We start from the raw sequence: 18,871 nt of genomic DNA on the forward strand, positions 1-18,871 counted from the left end.
AACTCTATGGGCAAGGGTCAATTCTGGCGCGAAAAGCCGCCATTTTTCCTCTTCACCTTTCGCGCGAGGGAAGGGGAGGGGGCAGGTATCCATTCTCCTAAGCCTTCCCTCTTTCGCCATTCCCCGTTGTAATTCTTTTTTAATTTATTTATATCCCACCTTTTCCCCCTTTACAGAGCGCCAGCTAGTATAGGCAAGCCCCAAGTCCAGCACGAGAAGCAGCCTCCATTTTTCCTCTTCAGCTTTCCAGCGAAGGAGGGGGGGGGTGGCAGGTATCCATTACCCTCAGTCGCCATTCCCACTTGTAATGCTTTTTTTCAAGGGTTCTGAGTTATGCGCATAAGTGCATATACGTTTAATATTCTCCATACAGAGCGCAGCGGATTCTGTGTATCGTGTATAGGCGCAGACCGCACGCAAGTGTGCTTTGAACTCTATGGGCAAGGCTGAATTCTGGCGTGAAAAGCCGCCATTTTTCCTCTTCACCTTTCGCGCGAGGGAGGGGGAGGGGGCAGATATCCATTACCAAAGCCTTCCCTCTTTCGCCATTCCCATTTTTTAATTTTTTTCAAGGGTTCTGAGCTATGCGCATAACTGCATATACATTTAATAACATTATCTATGGCCACAGCTAGACCTAAGGTTTAGCCTGGGATCATCCAGGGTTCACCCTGCCTGAGCACTGGATCCCCTGTGTGTCACCTAGATGAACAGGTTTGACTCCTGGATGATCCAGGGATAAACCTTAGGTCTAGCTGTGGCCCCACTTAACATTACTGGTGGTTTAAAAATTGACACTATCATTTTTAAATACAGGTAATGGACGGCTTTGCAGCATTGGGATTTCGGGGAGCCTGCGGAGCCACCGATGGATGCCATATTGAAATAGTTTGTCCCATAAGGCAAGGCAACGATTTCATCAATCGCAAAAATTATTATTCCATGATTCTGCAGGGGACTACGGACCACACTGGCCGCTTCACCCATATTGACGTGGGGTGGAGTGGAAGGAACCACGATGCCCATGTCTTCAGAAATTCATCCCTCTTTGAGGCAATGGATGCAGGACTTTTTTGCCCCTCAAATGAGGTCTGGAGAATTGGGGACGTCGAAGTGCCGCCTTTCATTGTTGCTGATGGGGCTTATCCATTGCGGAAATGGCTTTTGAAGCCCAGGGAGTTGCGTCGGTAAAATTAAACTGAACTATAATAGCTATGTTGTTGATGTATTCTCTCTCTCCGCGACTTTATGTTTTGTGTAACGTTCTTTCATATTGAATAAAATCATGGTTTTGGCAGCTGTACTTCCGTTTTGAATTATTATCCCTGCGCATGTTCTATGGGCAAGGGTCAATTCTGGAGCGCCATCCAAGCCCGCACGAAGTTCAAAACTATTAAGGGTAAATTTTAATTTACCAAATGCTTTTTATATTGTATTTCGTATTTGTATTTTTATCTTGTTGGTTGTTTCATGATGGTTTTAATTTTTGTGAACCGCCCAGAGAGCTTCGGCTATTGGGCGGTATAAAAATGTAATAAATAAATAAATAAAATAAATTTTATGAGGCCATGGAAAGACACCAAGGACCACCCCCAAGGCATCAAAGACCATCGCATTTCGACGCTCTCTATAGGCTGTGGCGGGAGGCAGGGAAGCCCAGCTGGTTTGAAAGGAGACCTGCTAGTAAGTTTATATTCTTATGAAATATAATGCAATTTTTATATTTAAAGACTTACTAGTTTTTTCATATGCTGCTTCATTACAATTTCAGTCCTGTCTGATCACCTGGCTGTATCTGCGGCAGTTTGAGCACTACAATATTATTATTATTATTATTATTATTATTTATTTATTTATATATATAGCACCATCAATGCACATGGTGCTGTACAGAGTAAAACAGTAAATAGCAAGACAGTGCCGCATAGGCTTACATTCTAATAAATAACTATCATGTCAATAACTATCATGTTACTGTAATGTTAAGGCAATTACTATTGCTATACTTATGAAGTTGTGTCATTACATAACATATATAGACTGTTAATGAAACAGCAATGTTAATTTTTTAAGTAAAGAAAGACAAGAAATGTCAATACATATTGTAATAAAAAAATTTGCTTTTCCAGTTAAGAGCACATTTTATTTTTTTAATGCAGTATATCATTATCTTTAACTTTGTGCTATGACTTCAAATGAATCAATGTTCCGATGGGTTGCCCTCAGTTGCTCCTGAAGTTTTTCTTCCCCCCATATGTCAAGCAAATCGAGAATTTCTGGGTGACGCCATGAGGTGCCTCGGCCCTTACTGCCACTTGCCATTCTCAGATCTAAGGATTATGAAGAATAAAAAGAGTTATAATATTATTAATTAAGAAAGATAAGTCTTGCTTAAACTCGTTAACTCCTTGATTTGGTTTTAATGTTAGGTCAATGATCACTTAGCAGAATTGCTAACAGAATGTAGGTTTTTAATATGTCACCAAACATAAAGCAACTTTTAAAAGTATTGCACTTGGAATAACTCTCCTCATAAAACCATTACCTGAAATATGAAGAACTATACAAAAGTAGGTAAAGTTCCTGAACTGAAATATCAGTTCTAAGAGATACATGTAAACTTCAGCAGCAAAAAAGGAACACTGTTATTTTACGAAAAAGGCATGCAAAAGCTTGCAATAATCTATGTAGGGGCGGGGTGGGTTTGTGTGTGGAGGGGAGAAACTTAATATTAATTACATTTCAACATCTAGACATTTAAACAGCATCATTTTCTTCTAAAGAAACTAGTAACATTACAAATGAGAAAGCCAAAAGAGTGAACGACTGAGGATAATGTATACCTGCACCCTCCCCCTTCCCTCGCTGGAAAACTGAAGAGGAAAAATGGAGGCTGCTTCTCGCGCCGGATTTGGGGCTTGCCTATACTAGCCGGCACTCTGTAAAGGGGGAAAAGGGGGAATATAAATAAATTAAAAAAGAATTACAACTGGGAATGGCGACTGAGGGTAATGGATACCTGCCGCCTCCCCCTCCCTCGTGCGAAAGGTGAAGAGGAAAAATGGCGGCTTTTCGCGCCAGAATTCAGCCTTGCCCATAGAGTTCAAAGCACACTTGCGTGCGCTCTGCGCCTATACACAATACACAGAGTCCGCTGCACTCTGTATGGAGAATATTAAACGTATATGTTGTTATTATTATTATTATTATTATTATTATTATTATTATTTATTTATATAGCACCATCGATGTACATGGTGCTGCACAGACCACACAGTAAATAGCAAGACCCTGCCGCATAGGCTTACAATCTAATAAAGTTGTAGTAAACAATAAGGAGGGAAAGAGAATGCAAACAGGCACAGTGCGCATAGCTAAGAACCCTTGAAAACAAGAATTACAACGGGGAATGGCGAAAGAGGGAAGGCTTTGGTAATGGATACCTGCCGCCGCCTCCTCCTCCTCCCTCTCGAAAGGTGAAGAGGAAAAATGCCAGCTTTTCGAGCCAGAATTGACCCTTGCCCATAGAGTTCAAACCACACTTGCGTGTGCTCTGCACCTATACACGATACACTGACTCCGCTGCACTCTGTATGGAGAATATTAAACGTATATGCACTTATGCGCATAACTCAGAACAATTAAAAAAAAATACAACTGGGAATGGCGAAAGAGGGAAGGCTTAGGAGAATGGATACCTGCCCCCTCCCCCCTCCCTCACGCGAAATGTGAAGAGGAAAAATGGAGGCTGCTTTTCGCGCCGGATTTGGGGCTTTGCCTATACTAACCAGCGCTCTGTAAAGAGCCTTTTAAACGAATATGCATTGATGCGCATAGATCAGAACAAATTAAAAAAAAATAGAAATGAGAAAGCCAAAAGCGGAAATGACTGAGGTAAATGGAACCGACCTCACCTGTCCTCACACGCGGAAAAGTTGATGATTAAAGATTAAAGATGGATGGTGTTGTTCGGACAGGAAATGTTATCGGAAGAGGAGAGGAAGTCAAAAGGCAACAAAGTAAGTCTGGTGGGCGGAGCGGAGCGGGGCGGGGCAGGGAGGAAAGAGCGACTAATTGATTCACACCTTGGAAGAAGGGACACCTTAAACTGACCTAAGACGGACTAAATAGCAGCGCCCAAAAGCCGGGAAAAGGCGCTTTGAAAGTACGCCTGTGTGCACCGATGGGCTTCGGGGCGCACTCCAGACACAAGCAAGTGATTTCGGAACGACGTGTGGATCCGCCCCAGGACCACTCCCTCTCGCAAAGAGGCATTAATCAGTTCGCTGGCCCCAGCCAGCTGTTCCCTCCCTGCTAGCTTTTATTAGCCAAGAAGGGGCAAGGATCCAATAACGAGGTGGTTGCACAAACCTGTCCAAGCACCTTGTCCACATCCCCAAGCTGTACCAACTGAAACTCATCCAAGAAAACTTGACAAGGCTGTGCTCTGGACACCTCACTAGATTTGCCTGCTATAACACTGGAGTCTAAGTCCTGGCATATGCAAGAAATTTTATTCTGGAAGTGCCCAGCAAATATATTACAGTAACCCTCAGATGGTTCTACCATATCCTTGGGGCCATCAGGTAATAGCCCCCGGACAACTCTGAAAAGCTCCGCTGGGCAGCTGATTAATGATTCAATGGTGGCAGCAAGGTATTGTTATTTTGCCGCCATCACTGCCCCTGAATATAACTTACCATAGGCATTCACCAGTATCTGATTGCATTCACTAGGAGTTCTTTTCCATCTGCACTCAAGCCATCTCCTATTTTGTTTCATCACTCTCAGCTCTGGGATATACCATGGAGCTGTACAATCTCTACATAGGAGAGGGTGCTCAGGAGCAATCATGTCAACCGCCCGGGTCATTTCTATATTCCACAGATCAACCAGCATTTCAACAGAAGCACCAATTCTATCAGCCAGAAATCTCCCCAGAGCCCTTTGGAAACCAGAGGGAGAGGTGGGTAACAAATGATGATGATGATGATGATGATGATGATGATGATGATGATGATGATGAAACCATCCAGATCCATTAGTCTCCAGGATGGACCATCTTAATTGGTCCCCCACCCTTGCAGAGGGGAAAAGTTATTGTAAGTCATGGTCAGATCACCTCAGCAAGCAGTGATCTGACCATGACAAAGGGAGTGATGTAAAGTCTCCCACTTTCAGATCACCATCTCTATGTCCACTCGAGAAAACCAGGTCTAGAGCGTTCAGCCAGTGGCATGTTGGGACAGTCCCATCATTGTCATGGAAACCATGAAATCCTGAGCCGCCTCAGATAAAGTGGCCTCAGCATGAATGTTGACAACTCCCAGAATCAACAGTCTGGGGGACTTCAGCAGACCACCTCTGTCAGCTCATCTAGAGAGTCTGTTGAGCAGCAGGGTGGTCAGTACACCAACAGAATTCTTAATCTGACCCACTGACCCTAAACAAGGTGCAAACACTCCAGACCAGCAGCCACATGGACAGGGAGCCTGCAGAGGGGGATGGAGTTCGTACAGACCACAGTAAACCCTGCTCCCCGGCCCTCAGGTCTACCCCGCTATGCCCACCAAGTACCCCGGTGGGCATAGTTGGGAGAGACTGACTCGTCCTTGCTCACCTGTTTTGGTAATGCATGCCAGATCGGCCACCTCATCCACTGTTAAATCATGGATGGGGGGGGGGTCTTATTATGCACTGATGTGGCATTTAAAAGCAGCATCTGGAAACCTGAGGGCTGGCTGATAGTACAACAAACCTGCGGGTGCTAGGCCATGTTCCCCTTACCTGGCAAGTCCTCCTCATAATGCCATATCTCCCTTTATCCATCATTACACTTATTGGGTGTCCCCCCTTGGCTCCATGTCCTCCCTCCCAGGCACATAGCTCAGGCCTGAAAAAAGATAGGCTCCAACAGAGACCCAGGCAGAGAAACAAGGTCCTGCAGCTGCTGCTGGTGGCAAAAGAGGCAGGGCAGGGCAGGGCAGGGCAGGGCAGGGCAGGGCATCTGTCTGTCTGTCTGTCTGTCTGTCTGTCTGTCTGTCTGTCTGTCTGTCTGTCTGTCTGTCTGTCTGTCTGTCTGTCTGTCTGTCTGTCATCCCTGCATGATGACCCCTTCTTCTCCTACAGACACTGGTTCTCCTAGGCCACCTCAGCCAGCCAACTTATATATCCCCTTCCAGGGAGGGCGACAGGTGGAGGTTGTCAGCAGCAGCTGGCTTAGTACCTGGGAGGCTAGTCCTGCAGGGAGTAGTAGTCTGCCGGGCAGAAGTCCACAGGGAGAGAGCGGTGTTGGTGATGGTGGTGGCGGTGGCAGCAGCAGCAGCAAGCAGGCAGGCAGGCAGGCAGCAGCAGCAGCAGCTGGCACTCCCTCTTCCCTGGGTGATGGTCTCTCCTTCTCCTACAGGCACAGGCTCTCATTAGAGCTCAGTGCTGGCATCTGTTTTTAACATCAGGTCCTGCTTTGGACTGTGTGAAATAAGAACAGAGTGTCTTTGAGCATGTACTCTTCACTACTGAGCAACGACAACCAGTTCTGACACATTTTGGGTTACATGTTGAAGCTTCCTAGTCATACATAAAGACTTTAGTCTGGCATCTATCCCTCTAGTAATTAAGCCCAATGTGTGAATACACAAGAAAGTGCAAACATGGGAGGGGGTGCACCAGCATTGCCACCCACAGGCTGTTCATTCATCCAATGTTTTCTAGGAAAATGTTTTAAACATGGAGACTCTGCATTTTTTCCTGCAACACCATTGCAGTACATCCCAGTTGCCAGCGGACAATACAGAATGCAGACCAGGTGGCATCTTGATACCAAACTTACAAGAGTATTGAAAAATATATGGTAGATTATCCTCAACCTGTTCCGTGATATTACTTTTCAGAATGCAACTCCTTCTTTTGATACCCATTTCCCACATATTAGGTATTTAGGATGTTGTTCTATTTATTGAAAATTATATTCTTCTCTATCCAAGAGATTAAGGATTATGTGCATATCACAGTTGAGCAGGCTGGTTATATGGTCCTGCTGTATCAGATGGCTGTTATGTGTAAAGGCCCATGTCACCACACTTCTTTGTGAAATCTTTCTTGGCTGCCAAAGAAACAAGACTTGTTTCTGGGTGAGTTTGCAGTATTATTGTTTTACTGTCACCAGTCCTTGATAGCTTATTTTATTGTTATGTTTTAGTATCGTACCAGTCTCTCTTGGATAAGGGAGTAGAGAGTTTTGTTCTAAGAGCTCTTAATTGTTGGAGCCTGTTTGACAGTGTGGGAGCAGCCCAGCGTTTGCAGCTGTTTCTGCTGTTATCTGGACGTGTCAGCAATTGAATGTTACTGTGTTCACTGTTCAAGCACAAGGGCCTCTATGGGGTTCTGTGCAATACAATCGATAGGACTAATTAGGGGGGGAAATAGTTTCATTTTCCACCTCCAACATGGTGCCCAGCCTCACTGTTAATAGTGCAGAGTGTTAGAGTGGAAACTAACAGTAGCCTCTACAGAGCAAAGGGAAGGTGGTGGTGGTGGGTGGACTAAATGGAAATAAGTGCACAGATGCACACTCTAAAAACCCTTGAACGTTCCTTGGTGGAACTACGGAGTCTGCATTATTGAAATTGCTGGGGTGTGTGTGTGTGATGTCATCAAGAAAGATGGCATAATAATCTGTAGCTCTCCTACACTCCACAGATAAGCATCCAAGATCCAAAAGAGAAATTTGTTAAAATCAAAATTAGAGAGAAATCGTGGTCAGCTTTTTTTTTTACTTAACAAATAGATTGGCAAAAAGATTCCCACCTGACCAGAGAGAGATGAAAAGGATGAACAAGATGGCTACAGAAGGCATAGATAACATGACAGAAGTTGCAGAACAGCTAAGGCTGCTCCACAAGGCCTTTGAAGGACTCTATCAAGGAGTTAGTGACTAAACTAAATGACACCTTCACAACAGGAGACAATGCCGTAGAACTGGGGCTGAAACAACAGGTTATAAAAACTGACTCTAATCAATGAGGAACTAAGCCAAAAGATAGAATTCTTGGAAAACCACAGCAGAAGGGGCTAACCCAGAATTTGAGGGCTTGACGCCCCCCTCCCACGCATGATCACAAAACTATCAAGCGGAGCACTAAAGGGACTCTTCGTCAATGGGATCATTTGGTGAAACGAATCATCCACAAGGATGGCAACACATATGTATTTTTTACTCACGAAGAAATAATATCTTTACTTAAGATGCTCAAGCTGAATGTTAAGTCCTAAAAGAATAAGAAGAGCAAGAATCTGAAACCCAAGGAAACATGGAGGAACAAGGTAGTGATATTGAATGGTCAGAACATCCTAGAAGGCAAAGAGAAAGGCACCAGCCACTGGACTCCCTAATGTTAATTAAACGTCTTATTAAATTTTACTCCCCAATAAGAGATATCTGTTAGATAAGTACTGAGTTCAACAATGAAGAATGTATTATATGTACACTGACCTATGAAAGAAGATGATGGACAAGGGCCACTGACATATATTTATTTATTTATTTATTTATTACATTTTTACACGTCCCAATAGCCGAAGCTCTCTGGGCGGTTCACAAAAATTAAAACCACAATAAAACAACCAACAGGTTAAAAACACAATTATAAAATACAGTATAAAAAGCACAACCAGGATAAAACCACACAGCAAAATTGATATAAGATTAAAATACAGAGTTAAAACAGTAAAAATTAAATTTAAGTTAAAATTAAGTGTTAAAATATTGAGAGAATAAAAAGGTCTTCAGCTGGCGACGAAAGCAGTACAGTGTAGGCGCCAGGCGGACCTCTCTGGGGAGCTCATTCCACAACCGGGGTGCCACAACGGAGAAAGCCCTCCTCCTAGTAGCCACCTGTATATAAAATCTACACATATGTACACATACACATGAGTAATGGGGAAAGGGGATCTTTAGAAACAAAACTACATAAATCGTCTTAAAAGGGTTTATGATACTGGAGGGCTGCCTATACGACAGCTGGTTCCCACTGCAATAAGCAAACCCCCACACTTTTGCTGCTTTGGGGTTTTGGCAGCTAATCCCAACGCAGCAGCAAAAACAGGGGTTTTCCAGCCGCGGCCCCCTGCCCAGGCAGGCAGAGACCGATCAGGGGTCTCCATCTGCCCAGCCGTCCGTGCCTGTGTTGCAACTCTGGAGTGAGAATAGATTGCAGATGCACCATACTCACCTCGCTCAGGAGAAAAATATTATTATTATTATTATTATTATTATTATTATTATTATTATTATTATTTCTTACCCACCTCTCCATTTTGATTGAGGCTGGGAACAGCAGTAAGTATAAAATACATAAAATACTGATTTGAAAACATAGTACACATTGTTAAAACATCCTAAAAGCATCCTAAAATTCCACTGGATAGGCCTGCCAGAAGAGATCAGTCTATCATTCAGGTAAAGTCTACTTACTGGACCATCCCTCCACTTTGGTTCAAACTATCTGCTTTATATTTTTCTAGCATGAACAAAAGTTGCTAGAATTCGGGCACATTCAGGAACAACTGTAGCTGCTTTTTGTAGGCATGTGCTCCGCTCCGATTAGAAGCGCAGAAGCAGGAGCGAATTGGCCTGCTCCGCCTTGCCCAGAGGTGGAGTAGACGCGGACCGCGGACCCCTAGAAGCAAAGCGAAGAGAAGCGGCCATTTTCGGAGCACTCCGGTTTCCGCGGTCCACTTCTATCGCCATCTTGAAACATTTCGCCCATAGGAATGCACTGCGGAAAAGAAAGGGGGATAACTGTGTTGTTTTTGATGCTATCTTTCTGAAAATTCTTGTGCTTAGAGAGTCATGGATGGGGGTCATTTTGAGCCTACTCTGAGCTCTCTGCGTGGTGCAGTTCACATGCTATATATTTTTTTAAATTGGGTCAACAAACAGGGACAGCGCGCGTAAACCGGCGGTTTGGTTTTTGGTTTTTTTGGTTTTTGAAGCGATGACAGGCACATTCAACTCCCAATCCTGATGAGAATTGATCACCTCATGAAGCATCCTCCAATCCCAGCGTTGGAGGGGGGACTAAGGCAGAGCCACCCTGAGACCTTTCTGCTTTGTGTCTCTTTGTCGGTTGGCGTTCGTGGAGAGAGGAGTTAGTTATAGGTGCTGCTGCTGTGTTTGGACTTTGGAGATAGATTAGGATTTAGCTTGGCGCGCGTGTGTGTGTTTGTTTGCTTCTTTCTGACTTTTAGCTTAGTTTGCTCTGTGTTTTTCCCTTACTTTGATTTAATATAAACTTTATTTTTAAATTTTGGAGTGTGTGTTTGGTTGGTTGGTTGTCCCCCCTCCCCTCTCTTAAAGCCTGACTGTGTTTCATCTTCCTTCTTCCTTCTATATACAAAAAAATACAAAAAATACTGCCACGACACAGGCTCTGAACACCAGACCTCACGTCTGCCACCACTTCTTATGGGGCGACACAGGCTCTGAACAACAGACCTGGCCGAGGCTACTCCCTGCTCAAGCCAAGCACCACCACTTGATATGCCTGAGGCAAGGGATAAAGCCCACCTTCCTCCAAACTATGTGGAGAAAGGGGTTTAAAATGGAGAAGGATTTAATATATATATAATAATGCGCTGTGAGTTATATCTGTTGAGGTGAATTATTGTCAGAGTAGGTGCTGAATGTGTAAACTTAAGATGATAAATGCCAAACAGACACGTGGGATTTTTGTGGTAGTTTTAAAAATAAACAATCAAAATTTATTTTTAAAAGTTCATAAGCTTTGTTTCTAATAACAACATTTAAAAACCTTTTTGAAACCATCCATACAATCCTGTCACCCTCACATTCGCGCTTTCCTTTCATTCACACAATCACTCTTGAACTTTCTTTATTATCAGTATTGAATTATATACTTCCACTATGTGCACACCACACTCTAAAGACACCATTCACTACACTGACTCTCAAATTTCCCAAAACTTAAGTACCATAAATACAGAGAGCACTACAGACTCTAAGAGTCCCTTAGAAGTCTCCCTGGAAAGAACAGAACAGAAACAGAACAGAACAATCCCCTCAGTCCTTCCCTTATATATCACTCCTCCCCCCTCCCAAGACATTCTAACTCCGCCCACTCAGGCCAACATTCTAAAAACCACAGACTTACAAACTGCAGGCATACCTTTTGGGAATTGACTTGTGGGGTGTAACGCCACAAATACCCCCAAAAAATATTCTCTATTTCTTCTCTCTGTTACTTGGACTCTGTGTGTGACTGTGTTATTGTGTGAGTGTGCTGTGTGCACTGTTTGTGAAGTGCAACAGCCACAGATTGAGCATTTCAAATCCTGTTTGGGCAAAGCATACACACACTTCTTGTCCCATTTCCCTACATATAGTATATTCTTATACATATTATTATATTCTTATACATATTATTCTTATACATATTATTATTAGTATTAATATTTTATTCTTATACATATTATTATTAGTAGTAGTATATTCTTATAGATATCATTAGTAGTATTAGTATAATATCATTATGAGAAGAGAGAGCAGGCGCATGTCTGTGGCAGGGCGTGCTGAAAGCAGTGGTCAAGGCAAGGGTTAGGCTGGCACAAGTAAGCAGGCTGCCTCTCCTGCTGTGAAAATCAAACGGGCAACTCCTTGGCTGGCTGCTCCGCAACAGAAGCAGGAGAAGCAGCAGGCAGAACCACTCTCTTCTGCAACTTGTGCCCGGCGTTCTCTTTTTGAGGGTGGGAATGGGAAAAGTGCCCCTTTGCAAGAGGCACGTGGCAGCAGTGCCATTAGAGGAGGTGGAGGAGTATCCCCAACTCCTTCATTATCGTTTGAGCCCACAAGCCCGCTGATGGACCTGTCTCCAGACCTCCTAGACGAGGTCCTCAGCACAGTGGAGGGGGAGGAGGAGGTGGTGGTCCTCCAGGATGTGGGTGCTGAGGAGGAGCAGCAGCAGGCCGAGGCTCTCTCCCCAGTCTCATCCCACACCTCTTCCGCTGCAACCCCTGTTTCTGTGGCAACACCAGAGAGCTCAGGCGGGCAATTGGTGGTGTCACCACGGAAGCGAAAGACAAGTATAGTGTGGGACCACTTTGAGTTGGGAGCGGATCCCCACTTTGCTGTCTGTCGCCACTGCAAACTCACCCTAAGCAGGGGTTCATCTACAGGGCATTATGGAACCAGCAGCATGAAGATGCATCTTCAGAGGCAACACCAGTCGATCTTGCTGGGGAAAGAGGTGGGCAAGGTGACTGGTTCCAGGGGAAAGCCAAAGGATGCTGCTGCTGCTGGCACTGCCACTCTAAGCTCTCCATCTCCCATCCCCACGAGGGTTAGGCAGGCAACCCTGCAGGACATGGGGTGGGGGAAGTATGGACCCACAAGATGGCGTTTTCCAACACCCACGCAGGGTGCTACTGTGGTGGGGCATCTCCTGGGACTGACTCCTCCCCAATACTAGATCTATGACATGTCTCTCTGCCTGCCCCTCTGCTAGCCTGTCCTCCTCCTCAGTGACCGACTCGCTGTGATGGTTTGCGTTTGCAATGTGTGACTAACTGCAGTGCTGGCTTAGAAACCAGCCATCCTGGCCTCACTTCCTTGTGCCCCCAGAAATGCCCGCAGCCTGCCTGCCTGCCTGCCTGTCTGCCCGCCTCCCCCGGGGTGCTGCTGTGGTGGGGCATCTGCCAGGACTGACTCCTCGCCTGCTCTGCCTGCCTCTCTGCCTGCCTGGTGCCTGGGAGACGGGCTTTGCCGTTCGTGCCCAGCACCCTCCGGCACGCTTGCTCCCAGTCGTCCTCCTCTGTGCCCCTCAATGCGTAACTGCTGGCTTAGAAAGAAACAACCAGCCATCTTTGCCTCACTTCCTCCTTGTGCCCGCTTACGGGTTGGTTTGCTATGCGTTAGTGCTGCCTGCCTGCCTGCCTGCTTGCCTGCCTTCCCTCCCTTCTCGCCTTCCCTCCCTTCTCCCCTTCCCGCCTTGCAGGGATGGTGTATGTGTCTTGCTTTGACTCAGGGGAGAAGTCCTTCCTGTGCTCACTTAGACTTTATCAAGTTCAAAAATCCATTTTTCAAGTGTGCAAGAAGATTTAGGGTTATCTCATGGCATGTTGGGATTTCCTTTCAACTGGCCCCATTGAGCTGTCTGCATTGCAACTTTAAAATCCCTGACATACTAGAATGTCCAATTTTCAAAACTTCCCCTAACATCAGGGGATGATGGGATTGGCTTGAAACTTGGCATCCATGGGGACACATGGGTAATCTGTCATGGGACCAAATCATAGAATAGCAGAGTTGGAAGGGGCCTACAAGGCCATCGAGTCCAACCCCCTGCTCAATGCAGGAATCCACCCTAAAGCATCCCTGACAGATGGTTGTCCAGCTGCCTCTTGAATGCCTCTAGTGTGGGAGAGCCCACAACCTCCCTAGGTAGCTGATTCCACTGTCGCACTGCTCTAACAGTCAGGAAGTTTTTCCTGATGTCCAGCCGGAATCTGGCTTCCTTTAACTTGAGCCCGTTATTCCGTGTCCTGGATAGGTTTCTGATGTGCAAATTGACGTAGTTGTAAAATGGGAATTTGGGGTGAGTTAAGCAGCGCCAAAAATCAGGGGATGATGGGATTGCCTTGAGTCTGGGCGTCCATGTGGACACATGGATTAGCTTTCATGGTGCCGAGTTTGAGGTTCCTAACATGCAAAATGACAGAGCTATGGAAAGGGGTGTGAATGGGGTGCCCGATTTTCATAAATTCCCCAAAAATCAGGGGATGATGGGATTGGCTTGAAACATGGCATCCATGTGGACACATGGATAAGCTATCATTGTGCTGAGTTTGAAGTTTCTAACATGCAAATTGACGGAGCTATCAAAAGGGGTGTGAATGGGGTGCCTGATTTTCAAAAATTCCCCCAAAATCAGGGGATGATGGGATTGGCTTGAAACTTGGCATCCATGTGGACACATGGATAAGCTATCATGGTGCTGAGTTTGAGGTTTCTAACGTGCAAATTGACGGAGCTATCAAAAGGGGTGTGAATTAGGGTTATGGGTGGTGCGTTAGAGGTTAGAGCCCCGCCAAAAATCAGGGGATGATGGGATTGCCTTGAGTCTGGGCGTCCATGTGGACACATGGATAAGCTGTCATGGTGGCGAGTTTGAGGTTTTTAACGTGCAAATTGATGGAGCTATCGAAAGGGATGTGAATGGGGTGCCCGATTTTCAAAAATTCCCCAAAAATCAGGGGATGATGGGATTCCCTTGAAACTTGGCGTGCGTGTGTATACGTCCATGAGGTGTCATGGTGCCAAACTTGAGGTTTCTAACTTTCACAGAAAAAAAGTTGTATACTTTTTTAGCTTTCAATGCAACCCTATGGGGGGGGAAACGGAGCTCCGATCCGGATCCGGAGCTCCGCAGCGGAGCAGAGCGGACATAGGCGGAGTGGGGGTGGAGCGAAGCGGCCCGATCCGCAAATCGTGGATCTGGAAGAGAAGCAGAGCGGGGGGGTCCATGCACACCCCTAGCTTTTTGTCAGCAGGTGGCGCTGATTCTAACAATCTCTCTCTCTCTCTCTCAGATGCTTTTGGAACTGTTTGCTGTTGACAGATCTTAGTACAGTTTTCCAAGGGGCTGTCGCCTCTCCCCGCTCCACTCCTCCTTACCACTATCCGAAACTTGTGCTAAGGCGGGGAGCCAGCTGTTCCATCACTGGGGGCTCGGGGTGTCCACCTTGGGTGTTCCGATAAAACAGGATAGAAGCAGGTGGTCCGTCTTGCCTTCTCTTTTGTCTTGATCTTCTTCATCATTTCTGGAGTCATAGAATCATAGAATAGCAGAGTTGGAAGGGGCCTACAAGGCCATCGAGTCCAACCCCCTGCTCAATGCAGGAATCCACCCTAAAGCATCCCTGACAGATGCTTGTCCAGCTGCCTCTTGAAGGCCTCTAGTGTGGGAGAGCCCACAACCTCCCTAGGTAACTGAGTCCATTGTCGTACTGCTCTAACAGTCAGGAAGTTTTTCCTGATGTCCAGCTGGAATCTGGCTTCCTTTAACTTGAGCCCGTTATTCCGTGTCCTGCACTCTGGGAGGATCGAGAAGAGATCCTGGCCCTCCTCTGTGTGACAACCTTTTAAGTATTTGAAGAGTGCTATCATGTCTCCCCTCAATCTTCTCTTCTCCAGGCTAAACAGGCCCAGTTCTTTCAGTCTCTCTTCATAGGGCTTTGTTTCCAGACCCCTGGAAACAAACTGGAACAGCGAGTCGTTATCTCGCTGTTCCAGTTGGCTGAGCATCACTCCCACATCCCAGACCGTCTGTCCAATTGCAGCTCCTAGCACCCCCAGAAGCACCCCCTGGCTTGTACAGGGGGAAGGGGCATTCCGGAGCAGTTTCAATCGCATGCCTGCAGTGAAACGCTCTTGGTATGGTCTGGCCCCATGAAAGGATTTCCATAGCAAGCAGCTAACATCCCTAACTCTCTCAGCTGGGCTTGGGCTTGGGCTTGGCCCAGGGTGTGCCAGGTTGGGGTTGCAGGATTTACCTCAGTTGAGTCTGGCCATGCCTGGCGCATGGCTAAGGTGATCCAGTCTTTGAGGCTATGTATCCCTGGAACTGTGGGAGCCGTGTGAAGAATCTGCCTCAGTGATGGTTGTGTAGAAACTCCACAGAGTTTGAGCATTCAGTCCCAGTTAGCTGCACAGAATCTCCCATGTCCCAAATCCTGACTAATCAAGCCAGAATTGCTTCACTTCGTTTCTGCTGCTCCTGCAAAGCAATTCACCCCTGGCTGGTGTAGTCTCTCACAGTCTGCAACGTGTCTATCACAGGCGCCTTTTGCCCTGGGACTGTCTTCTGGTGAGCTCTTCTCTCTAACCTGTGCTATTACAGGTTCAGCTTCTTCATTTTCTTCTTCACTCCCGCTTATGGCAATAGTACCTACGATGGATGAATGGCCATTGAAGATGTTGGAGTTGACGGGGATGGCAAAACTTACGTCAATAATTAGAGAAAAGTCAACATCTAGGTTCAGAACTCAAAGGAAACCTTTTATAGACTTTATGCAGGATCAAGAAAATAATAATTTGTTTATCTGTGGATTATCTTAAAGAAAACTTTAAGATAAAAGAAAGAGGGAGCAGGTGCACATCTGTTGCTGGGCGTGCTGAAAGCAGTGGTGGTCAAGGGAAGGCTCAGGCTGGCACCAGTAAGCAGGCTGCCTCTCCTGCTGTGAAAATCAAATGGGCAAGTCCATGGTGGGGCATCTGCCGGGACTGACTCCCCCATACTAGATCTATGGCATATCTCTGCCTGGCTCTCTGCCCGCCTGTCCTCCTCCTCTGTGACCACCTTGCAGGGATGGTTTGCACTTTGCAATGCATGACTTACTGCTGGCTTTGAAACAAAACCATCCTTGCCTCATTTCCTTATGCCCCCAGAAATGTCTGCTGCCTGCCTGCCTTCCCTCCCTCCTCCCCTGCCCACCTCGCAGGGATGGTTTGTGTGTGTCTTGCTTTGACTCAGGGGATAAGTCCTTCCTGCACTCACTTAGACTTTTTGAAGTTCCAAATCAATTTTTCAAGTGTGGAAGAAGATTCATAAGTGTGGAAGAAGATTTGGGGTGAGTTAAAAGGTTAAAGCCCCACCAAAAATCAGTGGATGATGGGATTTGCTTGAAACTTGCCATAAATGTGGATCTAGATGGCATCTGTAAGGGTGCCTGATTCCAAGTTTTTATCTGTCAAAATGTCATATTAAATCCCATGTCTGAAAATGGGGTGTCCGATTTTCAAAAAATCCCCAAAAATCAGGGGAGGCTTGGATTGGCTTGAGTCTTGGCATGCGTGTGTATATGTGCATGAGGTGTCACGGTGCTGAATTTGAGGTTTCTAACTTAAACAGAAAAAAAGTTGTAGACTTTTTTGGATTTCAGTGCAAGCCTATGGGGGGGGGAAAGCGGAGCTCCGATCCGGATCAGGAGCTTCGCAGTGAAGCGGAGCGGACTATAGATGGAGCAGACCCAATCCGGAAGTTGCGGGTCTAGAAGAGAAGCGGATCGGGGGGTCCGTGCACACCCCTAATAGAGAGCTCCATTTCTCCAGCTCCTCCCACTCGTACAAAGCCAGCCAATTAAGCACTCCCCTCAACACTCTGGCATTCACCCCCCCCCTCTTCTTCTACTTACCCAATCCTGTAAGTACAAATTGTAAGTACATTGAGGCATACTTTCTTCCTGGAACTTTATGCATAATATAAACAACAACCTTGCAAATATTTACATTTACAGCATATAAGGCAGCTGAACATCATATATGAGGACAGCCTTTGACCTTATCTAAAGGAATGGAATGGAATGGAATGAATAGCAAAACCTATGGTGGTTCATGTGTTATGGATAAACTCAAATCATTAGAGAAGGCAGTATATTAGCTTACATATCTCTTGTATGAATAATGATATGTAGATTTTCTCTGTTTACTAATATTCATGTCTTTTCAGTTGTTTAACTATTTTTGCTGAAGAAGCTATTAAACGTGTCGCCTACAAAGCTGCCCAAAATGTGTAAGGGAGCTTCGAGTAAATGTTGGAAATGCAAGGAAGAAGGAACCTTCTATCACTTTTGGTGGACCTGCAAAAAAGCTAAGGCATTCTGGATGCAAATACACCCTATGATTCAAAAAATATTAAAGACTAATATACAAATGAAACCAGAAGTCTTTCTACTGGGGCTACTGGGCAATCAGTTGAAAGAGAAGGGAGGAACTTTGTTTTTGTACATGACAACGGCAGCAAGATTATTATATGCACAGAAGTGGAAAAATGAAACAATGCCAACAATGCAAGAATACATATTGAAGATATTAGAGTTGGCAGAAATGGCAAAACTTACAGCGATAATTAGAGATAAATCAACAGCCACATTTATATCAGAATGGAAACCACTGATAGAATTTTTGCAAAAGACAGAGAAAATTGATGTGTCTGTGGATTCAATGTATGAGATATAGTTAACTTAGAAGAAAGAAAAGCATTTGATTACTGTGTTAAATGTATTAAACAAGGAGAGAATATAATTCAGTTTTGATGTGTAGAGAGCCGAAAATATACCTTAACCTTGTTGTATTCTTTTGTTCTTTTGTCCTTTTTCTTTTTCCTTTTTTTCCTTTTTCTTCTTATTAGATGTGATGTCTATATGTAATGCTTTTAGACTATGTATGTTCATGAAATAATAAAAAATGGTTTTTAAAAAAGAAGCTATTAATTGTGAAACAAATATACCGGATGCCTGTTCTCTGAAGAAATGTGCTAACTTTGTATAAGTCATGCTGAAGAAATTTGTCTACTTTGTACAAGTCTTGTATATTACTTGCATAATACTGAACGTTAATAACACTGAAGAACTTTGCTAACTTTGTATAAGTCAGGTATAGCAGTAACGGCATTTGTTTAACTTTGTTACTTTTCTTCATAAGACTGAAGTCTCAGCTGGTTTAAGAATTGTTACACATTAATAAGAATTATGTACCCCAGTTTGATATTGTATTTTTCATATTAGTAGTTATGGATAAACTGAACACACAAAAGCTGGGAAATCATTTTTACAACCCTAACACCAGCCCCCCTTTCAAACCACAATGTGCGTTGTGCAAAGGGACAAAGGGCAGGAGCCCATTGCGATGCACACGTGACTGTTGAACCACAGGACTCTGGGACCGATCAGTCAACAGCTGGAGTGTTAAGACCAGTGAGATATTCTGCTTGCCTGAGAAAGAGTGAGAGTGGGTTACATAAGCACAGCATACTAAATCCATATAATCAACAGAGAGTAGGCGGGGCAGCCCCCCAAA

The sequence above is a fragment of the Elgaria multicarinata genome, chromosome 5, assembly GCF_023053635.1.
Source record: "Elgaria multicarinata webbii isolate HBS135686 ecotype San Diego chromosome 5, rElgMul1.1.pri, whole genome shotgun sequence".
Classification (NCBI taxonomy): domain Eukaryota; kingdom Metazoa; phylum Chordata; class Lepidosauria; order Squamata; family Anguidae; genus Elgaria; species Elgaria multicarinata.